The sequence below is a fragment of the Ascaphus truei genome, chromosome 4, assembly GCF_040206685.1.
Source record: "Ascaphus truei isolate aAscTru1 chromosome 4, aAscTru1.hap1, whole genome shotgun sequence".
NCBI classification, from domain to species: Eukaryota; Metazoa; Chordata; class Amphibia; order Anura; family Ascaphidae; genus Ascaphus; species Ascaphus truei.
This window is the reverse complement of record NC_134486.1, coordinates 68,010,675-68,023,776: the sequence shown is the minus strand read 5'-3', so window position 1 is coordinate 68,023,776 and position 13,102 is coordinate 68,010,675. Positions and strand designations below refer to the sequence as shown.

General features: G+C 42.9%; 1 long non-coding RNA gene across 1 annotated transcript in view; it reads left to right on the top strand.

Annotated features, from left to right (window-relative positions):
* Positions 1 to 882, top strand: part of LOC142492840 (uncharacterized) — an 80,487-nt gene extending 79,605 nt beyond the window's left edge. Inside the window, exon 3 of the long non-coding RNA XR_012800916.1 lies at positions 679 to 882. This is a non-coding gene — a long non-coding RNA (uncharacterized LOC142492840). The remainder of the gene's footprint in view (positions 1 to 678) is intronic.
* The last annotated feature ends 12,220 nt before the right edge of the window (positions 883 to 13,102 follow it).

Here is a 13,102-nt window from a genome sequence, read left to right as displayed (position 1 = left end):
TGTGGCACTTCAGGGGCACTGGGTGTGGGCTGTGGCACTTCAGGGGCACTGGGCGTGGGCTGTGGCACTTCAGGGGCACTGAGTGTGGGCTGTGGCACTTCAGGGGCACTGGGTGTGGGCTGTGGCACTTCAGGGGCACTGAGTGTGGGCTGTGGCACTTCAGGGGCACTGAGTGTGCGCTGTGGCACTTCAGGGGCACTGGGTGTGGGCTGTGGCAGTTGTGAAACACTTGAGATACATTGCAACAGTGGTGGTGGAGCACTTTCTTGTGTTTGTGTTTTAGTCTTCTTCCAAAAGCTGGTGATTAGTAATTGTTGACCAAACTTTCTTTTGCGTGTCTCATTTGTAGGTGTTGGTTCAATATTTTGAACAGATGATGTAAGCGGTTGGATGTTGACAGGGACCTGCACATACTGTACCGGTATCATCCTGAAGTGGGGAATGAAGAAGTGATGACTCTGGAGAAAAATTAGCAGCATGTAAAGATCCATCTTCTGATGGGTTAAAGTGGAAATGTTGTTCTCTTGCTGTACTCCTAAACTGATTGGCTTGGCTTACATTCTGAAGTAGTGCTTGTAATGTCCTGTTTAGATTTTGGATTTCTTTAGGAACTTGGATGATGACATTTTTTATGTGTGACATTTCTGATATTGACCTGTCATGCATCCTTTCATGCAGTGACATCATCCTTTCATGCATTGACATCATTTCTGAATGGCGACAATTTTCTTCACCCAAGATTCGTTCTTCAGAAGCTGCAATAGCTAAGAAGGAGTCACGAGCAGGAGGACTTGAATGCTGTGTTAATCCAGGAGTGTCAACATCTTCATGGTCACTTGAGTGAATTTGTCCTTGAGCGGCAACATCTGGTTCTACAAATAAATAAAGACATTATGAACTGACATGAAAGTTTCACATTTTTTTTAGCCTATAATGATAGTTGTTCTCATAGTGGTACACATAACATGTTTCCATAATGTATTATTTGTGTCGAATTAAAAGATGATGCCTGAAGCAGCAATGACGTTTCGACTCAGTGTGAAAGAAGAATGAATAAAAGTTTGTTGTAACATCACAACTCCAAGCTGATACTTGAAAACATACACAATACATGTTGTGTCATGAAACACTACATCTCCTGTGTCAATAACTGATCTGAAGTTCAATACATGTGAAAGGCATTTATTTGGCATGGCAAATGAAATGCTTCCAATGTACACATTATATGGCCTGCACCTCATACACTCTCCTTCCATTCTTGATGATGACATTGATGAGACAGGTGACGAGACGTGTTCTGTGTGACGTGCCACAGGTGACACAGGAGCTGCCGGACCAACTATATAGAAGAATAACATCAGAATTTCATTGTCATGTGTACATAATTAACATTAAGAGTCTGTAGTTGGAGTACTTATGGCTAAATATCAGCATCCCGTTACGAAATCACAATTCTCTGGTTAGGGCAATCTGTATATTATCTATCTTAACACAAATGTACATGTGAAACTAATCGTCCAATTTCTTTTAAACACCATACAACATACATACAATGTTAATGCAGATATGTATAAAGGAATGCGTTATAAAATTAACTGGTCTGTTGTACATACACTGCATATGTTGGGTATTAATATAGCTACAATAATGTACATCACTGCCATGAAAGCAAAGTTGACTCTGCTTATAATTCAGCACCTAATTGTGGAAATGTGTATGAATGTTTTTAGAGATCTGTCAGAACATTTAAGAGAAGCAGGTGTAGCGCTCAATGTGTCTGACACACAGCAACACATGCAGTGTGTCGCTCACAGATGAAAGAATGAGTAACGTACGTTTTAATATATCGTGGAATGGTGTTTGAAAGTAGTAAGACAATTACCATTTCAAATGAATGTGATGAACTTCTGTTCACCTTGTCAGCTTCTAACAACTGTAAGCCCTCCCCCAAAACTTGACCCTACCATGACCCTGTGAGCTGGCTCTCTGCCCGACACCACCCCCTCTGTTCACCTCTATGCTGTGATTACATATTAATTGCAGCTGGTTTCACACACATGAGCGAAATACAAATATGAAGTGAGCTACATATGAACACAATTAAATACCATATGGTACATGTTCCTATTTATGCTCACATTAGACTACATGAAGAGAAAAAAGAGCTTTCATAATACATAACGGAATGTGTTTGTGAAAATTATTCATGTTTGCCTTTCAATTGACAATATTCCATGCAAGACTTTATTACGCAGTAAGGGCCTGTTTACAGGTGTAACATAGATGATCACAAATATATATATATATATATATATATATATATATATATATATATTATATGTTTATATGGATCAACACATACATGAAATAGTGAATTATGATTTTGTGTGCACAGACACAGTATAACGAAGAACACAGTGATGTTAAACATTACTGTGACAAAGGATGACTGCGGGTGTGGTTTGTGGTTATGCATGTTAAGCCATTGTTTGTAAAAATATACGAACATACATTCAGCTTTCAACTATAAGGGAAAGATGTTGAATGCTTTATAAAGTAGAAGGTTGCAGTGTGTGTTATTTGGAAGATCATTACACATAATCCCTTCATGCAGGTCAAGTGGTGTATGTTGACTCCTAATGATGTAAGCCATGATAGCTGAACCAATACATGTTTCCAAACACACATAGATATTATATATATTTTGACAACTATATATATATAGATATATATATCGATATACATTGAGAGAGAGATTTAGATATATATATATATAGAGAGAGACAAATATACAGATATATATCTAGGTAAGCTTACAGAGGCGGCACACTTTATTCGAATACGGCTAGAGCCGCAAGCCGCGAGATTTCCTGACTTTCATGTTGAATCCCCTCGGCGTGCCGCGCGTCACCGATGCACGGTCATGCTTCATCGGGAGCGTGCGCGCACGGCGTGCGTGCCCAGGGCTCCCCGAAGGGAGCCCTGGTGTCCCGCGATGTGGGGGATAGCGGTGGGGGGCTCTGGGGGACCCGGCGGACATGGAGAGGGGAGGGGGAAGCCCCGATCGGAGGACCAATCCTCCGAGGCTTCGGCGCACGCACGGGACACCTCGGCATGCGCCCGGTATCTATCGCGGCCGAGACCGGGTAAATGTTAGAATAAACTCGGCCGCGACAGTATATTTGGAACAAACAATACGTTTCAGCGGTAAGATAGATAACAACTGTAACATACGACACGCGTAGTAAAGTAACATTTGTCACCTGCTGGAAATTGAGATGAATAAATTCCGATATCTCTGTCCTCTGCCAAACCCACCACGACGACAGGAAGAAATTTTTCATGCATTAGATCCTCCAATGGAGTTAAGATTAGAGATTGTGTTGGCGGCCCACCTCCAGTGGCAGAAGAATGCATCCGTTGTGCTTGGATTTTTTTTTTAAAATTCGCCCTGATATCATCAAATCTCTTCCGACAATTCGTGCGGTCCCTGACATGATTCCCACACGCAGACACAGACAATGTTATTTGCTCCCACATTTCTTTTCTTGAGGCTGAACTTGTCCGTCCTTGAAAGACATACAAAATATATGACCTTACTAATTAATAGAAAGATGAACATTTTACAAAACTGCTACCTGTTCAAAGAGATACATAACATGCTGGTTTAGGTTGAATATGTGTACCACATGAGCATTTACGTGGAAACATACAAATCTAAGGAAGCTTGCATGAATATTCTATGAACATTGGCAAACTTTTTTGATTGATAGTTATGGTCGTTATAAAGCATGAAGGATTATGTGTGTAACAATTAACTTTAATTGATAGATATTAGAGATTAATAGGTTGATATTAACACGTCACATGAGATAGGAAAAAATGTCTTTGAACAATCAATGCAAAGATTGACTTACCTACTAAATGCGCATACAGAGAGTCATAGTGCTCCAAAATCCCTGTGACAAGAACTCTGTTTTCCTCATCATGAAACGAGGATTACGTGGTTGCTCCACACATTTCTTCTGACCACGTGCAGCCACAGAGCTTGGCTGCTGCTGACTGGACTCTCCTTCTTCCAATGGAAGAGACTCCAAAAGCGGCCCACCACCAACCACCCCACCACCAGCAACAGACACCCCAGCAGCACCAGCAACAAACACCCCAGCAGCACCAGCAACAGGGCCACCACCAGCACTCGCACCCACAGCAACACCACTCGCACTCACAGCAACACCACTCGCACTCGCAGCAACAGCACTCCCCTGAATCCTACGTTCACTCAGACGCGTACTCACACGACTACCATTACCACTCACACCAGCATCACTCCTCCCACACCTTTCGGCCATACCTACAGCACTCACAAAGAACAGAAAAGAAATTTAAACACAATCGCACTGAACACTTACAAACAGAAAACAACACAAAGATGTTAACAAAACAACACAGGACAAACCTATCACAATACACAGCAACTCTCTCTGTCAATATGAAATATGCAAATCGCCCAGCTCTGTGTATCTCTCTCTCTCTCCCAACAACACAGAGAATGAATAAAAATACACGCTGCCTTTAAATGGGCCGCTCAATCAAAAACATGCTTGCTTCGGCAGATTCAGCAAGAAGTTTCATTGGCGAACCTAACACCACCTCGCCATGCACGCCGATACACCTGTGTGTGATCGGCAAATCATCGCCATAGTGGGAACAAATGTTTTCGGCTTGATTCGGAAGGGATTCGGCACTTATTGCATACGGAGAGGGAAAATCGGCAACATCATGCCGATAAGGAACACTTGGTGGGAGCAATTTTTCGGCACTTACTGCATGAGGCCCATAGAGTTCATTGTGCTTGTGTATACCGTTTTATCCACCTATGAGTGAGCTATCAGTTAGGGTGTGATATATTTCGTGCCTATACTGTGTGGATACTATTTACCACCTCATTATCTGGTAGTTACATTTGAGGGTAACACTTGTGTGTGGCAGTAGCGTTTATTACACTTCATACCCTGTACTGCCATTACTAGCCCTCACTACCATTTTCTGCCCTAGCACCTCCCAGCTTGGGGAACATTTTAATCCTATGTTTTAAACTCACCTATACACACTACCACTTGTTTCGGCGTATTTGTATTCTAATAAACATCTATTATTTTTACTTTTAACAGGTTAGACGCCCCATCGCCATATAGCCCCACATGTGTGGGTGATTGGCGCAAGTCAGGCTTCTCTGAGGATCATTATATCCTCTTTACTATTCATTATTATTGTACCATGAGTGTGTGCTAATAAGGGACTTACGTGACTTCGGTCACTATCTTTTCTGTATTCTATGTTATTTTCCACTATGCATCTGGTGCCTACTTCATTATATTTATTTGGAACTGAGCGTTATCATTATTTGTGTCTAGTCCAGGGAAGCACTGCTTCCTGGACACTACTTCTCTTCTTGCCGCCCTCCGTCCGACTGACTCACAGTCCGTTTGCGCGCCATAGCTGTCCCCTGCCTGCTCGGGCCCTATTGGCTGCCTAGCCCCATGTGGCATCCTACTGCAAAGGATCCTGGGACTCGTAATCCCGCGCAGCGGAGCCACTTAAGATGGCTGCCACAATACTATCTATCGGTGCATGTGCACCGCATTCTAGTGTGCATGCGCAAAGTTAAAATGGCCACCCCCACCTCCTGGGTCCGTCGCGGAGCTCCGGCGGCACAAAGCAGCAGCTCCCCCTGACCGGAGGGGGGCTCTGCTACATAGAAACATACAGTGCTTAGGCAAGGAGGGGCAAACTGGGGGCGCATCAAATTTTTTGGGGGGGAGGGGGCAGGGGGCATGGCGCTTACAGAGGCCCCACACTCCTCCCCACAACTTTTAAATGAAATGCAGGGGGAGTGCGCAAGGCCTCTGTTATTCCCTTACCTTGTCTCCGGCGGGTTCTGGCGATGCGTCTCCATGGCAACACGGCATCAAATGATTTTGTGATGTCAGAAAATGCCAGAGAAAAAGATTTTTAGAAGAACAAACAGTTATAATCGGAAAGATTACAAATACAGTTCAACCCCCTTATAACGCTGTGCTTGGGGTCCAAAGAATCACATCGCGTTATAAGCGGATCGCGTTAGAAATAATGTACCATTGTATGCATTGTACAATAAAGTATTTACGATATCAATAATCGTGTTGTAAAGTATTCATAAATCCAAAAATTGGGAGCCACGCTTGCATCGCATTATAAGCGGATTCGCGTTGTAACGGATCGCGCTATAACGGGGTTGAGCTTTACCTATTTGTTATTCCTGTGAATTGCTGTCAGGCCCAGGATCCCATTTCTAATATATTTTGAAAGATATGGATAGTCACGCCTCCTGATACTCTGTGGAACCCTTCCAAGAATGCCTTTCAAGGTATATTTTAAAGGGTCTTGTTATTCTAGTGTCAGGGAGGCCATATTTGAATCTTCACATTAAAAAAACAGATGTTCTTTTCCTAGATAATCAGTCCTATAAACCATAAAACTAGGCCTGGTCAAGGGCTTAACAGGCCATAAAACAAATCTTGATTTTTTAAGACAATTTGTAACCCCTGAAGTGCCAGATTGATTAATATACTCAATATCTCATGACATTATCATCACAAGGACAAAAAGGTAGTTTGCAGTTGAAAGCCCTCCTTATTTTTAACAAAAGAAAGGTACCTTTTTGTTTTAGGAATGATGCTTCTTTAATGAAACCAACATTGGCAAGTTCTTTGCCAAATGTATACAAATTAAGCAGGATTGCCCTTTAAAAATGCAGTTCAAGCAATATCCTACATGTGTTTTTTTTAAAATCAGTTCTATACTATGAGAAAATACTTGTAGCATTTAAAAAAACAAAAACAAACAATTTTAAAGACATTTGTTATGTATTCTAATGTAACAGGCATAGCAACCTATAGCAACCATTTACAAAGTCACATCCTCTTCCCATACTGAAACAGCATCACCTTTTTGAGACCTGCCCACTCTAGCAGTGAACCAATTGAATCTAGTGTCTGCCTGGTCACATGATCTTCCTCACAGAACTTTGTCTGTCAGTGCAGCAGAAGATTACCCAAGATGCATTTAGTGAACCCCCAGCCGAATTTCAGCAATCGATTACAGGAGAACGGATCGATCAGCAACTTAGCTAATCACTTTTTTTTTTTTTAAACAACAGCTTGAACTTTACATTACCAATATGAATCTAAGCAAAAAAAAATAATATATCATATGCCATTGGTACTAGGATAAATGAGAATCACAAAAATAATCTTTACCAAGGCTGATGCCATCTGTTAGACTGCCAGTTGCATACAGTATGAAAACACTTAAACAAATAAAAACATTAAACAAATGCAGGAGTAATAGAAATGGCAATAGATGTCATGGTTCATAGAGTTTCTACTTGAAGAAATATTGCAGAAAGTAATGGGTAAAGAGACTGCGGAGTTTGAAGAGATGAGTAAGAATGTAGATCATCTCAAATTAATTCCTGAAGGTCTGTACATAGAACCACACCGTGTAACATTTATTTTTGCACAAGACATTTATTTTTCTTTATTCACTGTTTAGGACGGTTATGCTTTTTTTTGTGGTTTGCAATAGATGAAATCCTCATTTAAGAGATCTGGAGTCACACAGCCTAACAAGATAACATCGCTCTGTCAGGAAGGAGGTTGCCTGCATTATCCATAACCTTTATATTATATACAGCATGAAAAAAACACAGAAATGTACACATCTGTACATCTGCCAACCAAAATAGCATAGAAGCTGTGGCTATCGATATACACCTATAGTTACCAACATATTATATTCACTTAAGGGCTAAATGAAAACAAATGATTATTGTGCTGTTTTGCAATGTGAAATGATACGACCTTTCAGTATGCATTATGACAGTAACATTGTAATCTGGCATTGTACCTTTGACGTGTCATCGTGTACCCTGGTATTTTTTTAATACATTATATACACCGTAATCTGTGTTATAAAAATGCTAACACTTCATCATTGTTCAGTATCCTGTACTCCTAGGCTTAGGCACAGTGAGCACATTTCCCTTCCCAACCCTTGCTTCCTGTCCTCCTCCCAGCCTCTTGACCCTGAAGGAGCTACTGATAGCCAATACAAGCGGAATATAACTTATTGCTTGGGAGGTGCCAGCCTTCGCCACTCATTCCAATGTTTCCTATTGACAGTGGTGAGCTGGAATTGGTTGCTATGGAAACTAGCATTTTTTGCATCTGACCAAGCATTGCTTCTGGACACAACATGCAGTGGAAATTGTGAAAGGGAGAATTCTGTCAGCTTTTTGAATCAAAACATGATGTGAAGAACTTTTGCAAACGCACTTTACCCGGGAGTTTAAGGCAATCAGGCAAGATAACCTCTGAACAGACTAGTAATCACAATATGTGCCCAAGGATCTCGACTGACATTTAGAAACGTTTTCCGAAATAGGTGTACATTTTTGACGAAAGATGAAGGAATTATGTTGATCAGTTTATGGACATTTTTTGACGAGAAAATTAAGCATTATCTAAGTTGTCTTGCACTGTTTTCAAAGCAGCACATACCAAACCCATGATAAGTAACACAATGTATGTGCCTTCCTTCTCACGTTTACACTTTTTTCATCCTTCTCCCACCGTCTGTTGCAAATCTAAACACTGCAGTTTACCCTTTTCTTTAACATGCTACTGTCTTCTTTTCTTTGATTCCCCCTTTCCTTTATTTTTCTCACACACTTGCAGCATAATTTCTCTTCTTGCGGTATCCCCCTCTATAACTACTGTCTCTTCCACAGTATCATTTGTGTAACCCATGTTCCCCCCCCCGCCCCGGTCGCAGACTGGACCCCTAGGGTGTAGTGAGGGCTGGTTACATGTATGTGGCTGGTGCATACCTGTGAGGAACAGGAGGGCCTGAGTCTCCCGCGATGGTATTGGGGATAACAGGGACAGGCTTCTGGGGTATATGCCTCCATCTTCTTAGCAGTCTTGGTGCAACGCCTCCATCTCTGGCGAGCCTTAAGGAGTAAGGTGAAACCCTCCCAGAGAAGCCCTGGTCCCAGGGCGTGAGATTTCAATCTCACACAGTCTTTGTATAAAAGCAGCAATGTCTTTATTGTCACCCAGCAGTGATACAGCACACAGCAACAGCAGCAGGGTACAGGCTTTTCCTCCTTCTCCTTCCCTCCAGAAGTACACCCTCAGGATGGGCTGTCTGGAGCTCCAATGCTCCACACCTTCCACCCCAAGGTATAGGCCCTCAGGGTGCGGCTGACTCTCCCCTCACCCTCTGCAGGGTGAGGGGCATTGGTCCACTGCACTATTGTGCTATCAGCTCTACTCAAGGTGGCTGAGTCTCTCCTCTCCTCTCACTTGCATGCTCCAAGCTCAGACTCTGCTTCAGCACTAACCCCTTCCCTTCAGCAATAACTCCAGACTCACAGGAGCAGCCCACTAAATAGAGACAGCCCTGCCCCTCATGATGTCAGCAGGCCCCTCCGTTGTGTCTCTGCCTTTCCACACAGAGTCAGGTGCCTACCTCCACCAATCACGACAGGGCTGGAGGCGGAGGAAACCCATGATAACTACTGGCGGCCTGCCCTTAGAAGGACTTACACCAGTAGGAGAAAGATATATAGCCCCCATTTCTTACCGGGGCTACACGTGTTTTTCCTAGATACCTGTCCTCACTCAAATAAATGTAGTGCTCATACATTTTTATTTGGTGTTCTTTCTATCTTTTCGATCATTATAGTCTTCTCTTTAGTTCCCTGTGATGCCCATTCATTTATAATTTGTGTATTTTCCTGGTTTTCCCCATGGTTGTGGTCACCAATGGGTTAAGTAAGTTCCACCCTACAGCTGATATAGGATAGACAGCTTCTACCTGTGGGATGACCATAAATAGCCCCTCTTTTCCTCCCCAGGTAGTCGTTTCCTGTCCTATTTTAGCTGCGGTTAGAATTTTTTCTCTAAGATAGAAGGGTGCTTACCTGACTGCCTTTTTGTAGTTGATGCACAGGAGTTGTCTACCTCTCTCTCCTGCTGAAGCCCGGATATCCACAGTCCAAGGAGTAGCCAGCCCATAAGGTCAATGGAGGGCTTTGCAGCGGGTAACCGCTCAGGTTTGCAGCTTTAGCCAGTGTGATTAACACCACTTAACTAAACATTTAAGTAGCTCTGTGGCTAATACTATACACCTGATACATAAAGCTTGGCCCCTTACAGACACACTTACCTGAATGCCCTCCTACGGTCTCTGTATGTTGTTCCTACCTACCAATTAGATTGTAAGCTCTTCGGAGCAGGGACTCCTCTTCCTAAATGATAATGTTTGTCTGAAGCACTTATTCCCATGATCTGTTATTTGTATTATGTTATTTATATGATTGTCACTTGTATTACTGCTGTGAAGTGCTATGTACATTAATGGCACTATATAGATAAAGGCATACATACATACATATATACACTTGAATAAGGGAGCACGTGTTCCTCCATAGAACTCCCTTAACCACGTCGACACGAGCAGGAGCGCTCTCACGAGAGACACCGAGATGATGTCACACACTCTAAGGGAAGAGTGGAGGATTGAAAAGTGCTCGACTCCAACGCTGTCGTGCTACTCTCCGCCTTTCACAAAGCTGCAGATGCACGGAGGACAGAATATGCGCTGGGAAGCCTGCTCAAGTGCTGCAAATTGGCTATAAATGCTAGAAAGCCTACCAAGTGTAGCACTGTCCCCCCCTCCCCCCCAGTAAGGCAGTGAGAGATACACAGCTTCTGCTACCTAGGGTGTGGTGCGAGTACCTGTTAGGTTCAGGAGAGCTGAGTTGGATCTGCGGTGTAGTGGAGATCAGAACAGGTTTAGGTACTTTCTCTGAGATTTTTCTTAGAGATTTCTTAGAGATTTTTCTTGGAGGCTTAGCGTCTCCAGCTGTAGTGGGCTCCAAGTCGTTGGGAGATCAGTCCCAACTATTGCTTACTTCTTCCTTCCCACCTAGGGACTGATAGGAGTATGATGAACAAGGGTCTTTATTCTGGCAATCACTGCAGATGTTCTCCATACAGCGGTGCAGGGTCTGAGAGGCTCCAGGCCTCTAGATGATGCTTGCCCCAGATAGTACAGGGCATCTGCTGGGTTCCAATCAGATGATGCTGGGGGTGAGCACGCTCATCCCGGATGGGAGAGACTCACAGCTCTAGTGCTCTGACTAAATTTGGCACTGCCCCTCATCAGGAACCAGAAGGGGCAGGCTCATGGTCTATACCTATCCCTGATAGGCTTACACAGGCCATGAGTCACCACCACACTTCTATCAGAGAGGAGCATGTAGGAGGGGTCACAAGCCCACAGATTTAACCTGTCACAGCCTGCAGCTAGCAGGAACTCACATAACAAGGGGAAAGAAAGGCAGAATAGACACACCCTGTTACACAAGTAATACAGGCGCTGCCTAGAACCTGCAAAGCCCATGAAGATACTAGCCAAGATTACTTCATATCATGTATGCAATTTCTACAACAAGTACTATTGTTAAAAATCCAAGGTAAGTGCCAGGGAGAGCGTTATTGCTATGATTGTAATTTATTTTGTTTTGTAAAAGAGATGGCTATAATTACTGATATATTTATGTCAGTACTCCAGGGTTACAACCAGAAGAACCAGTGGCTAGAGCACCTACGGAGCCAGCTACTAGGAAGAAGGCCACGAGGAAAACAATACTGTGCTGCTTGTGATAAACCAGCATTGGAAAATACAAAACAGAAGATTTCCTAAAAGATGCGTCAAAAGACCAAATTTAACCTATGTTGGGTTTCATCTCTTGGATGAAGAATGCGTTAACCCAGGGTATTGAGGCAGCATCCTCAAATAATGCACATAGAGGCCGAAAGCAAGCGAAGACGCATTCAAGTCTGGAAAAGCAGCAAGACTCCTCTTCTGAGCTCAGAGCACAAACAGTTCAGCAGGACACATGTAGAGATGGAATCATCAGAGAATTTTTTTTATACAGACGAATCATCCACATTTGTTCTCAAGCTTTTCGAACCGCTTCTTAAAGCAGTAAGGGAGATTTTACACATTGAAGATGAATCCTTTCCATATGGAATCTGGAATCACCTATTTAGGAGTTTACACAGGAAACCAAGAACCGTTCTGGTTCATGAGGTGGTAAAGGGTATGATTAAAAATGTGTTTTCCCAGCCAGCCAGGAGAGTATTCTTTACAAGAAAGTTTACTATTATGTACCCATTCGAGGAAAAGCATGTGGAAACTTGGGATATTCCCCGCCCCTCACAAAAGGTGGACGTGGCCATATCAAGGTTTGAAAGAGTAACAATCCTGCTGGTGGATGATGCAGCCTCCTTTCGGGATTTTATTGACAGGTTGATGGAAAATTCCCCAAGTAAACCATTTTCTTCAGCATGAGCAGCTTGTAGACCTTCCATAGCCATAATGTCGATGTCAAGACCAATGAAGCTATGGATCATTAATGTAGAAGAGGCGCTGGAGAAGGGAGTTAAAAGGTCTACATAATTTGGACATTATCTGAACTAAAATTGACAGTGGATGTTGTTCCTGAAGCATCACTGGCCAGAAGATTGCTTTAGTTACGGCCTTGGCAGGCAGATTCATAATCTATAAACAATTTGTGTTCAATTCCTTTCGAGCGCCACCATCTGTTTGACAGGATATTACACACATTAATTGAGACTGCTTCCGGATTTAAAATTATTTTTTGCCACAAGAAAGGAAAAAAAGATTTCATTGTCCAGCTTCTACTAATGAGGGCTAATATTTGAGGTATGAGCCCTCTCCTTGATAAAGGCAATCTATTTGCCGAAACGTTGGACCTTTGGTGGCACAATAAACTGCACCTTTAGTAAGACCGTGTGCCTGCTTCCATTCCTTTGCATGAGATCCTATAGGCCCAGAAGGTGCTATTCGAGGGCAGCCACCTGGCATGGCGGCTAGAGCATTCTTTTTTTTTTTTGTTGGAAAAGGGGATGTGGCCCCACATAGAGCGACCGGGAAGTTCACATGATATGAGGGGAGCCCAGAT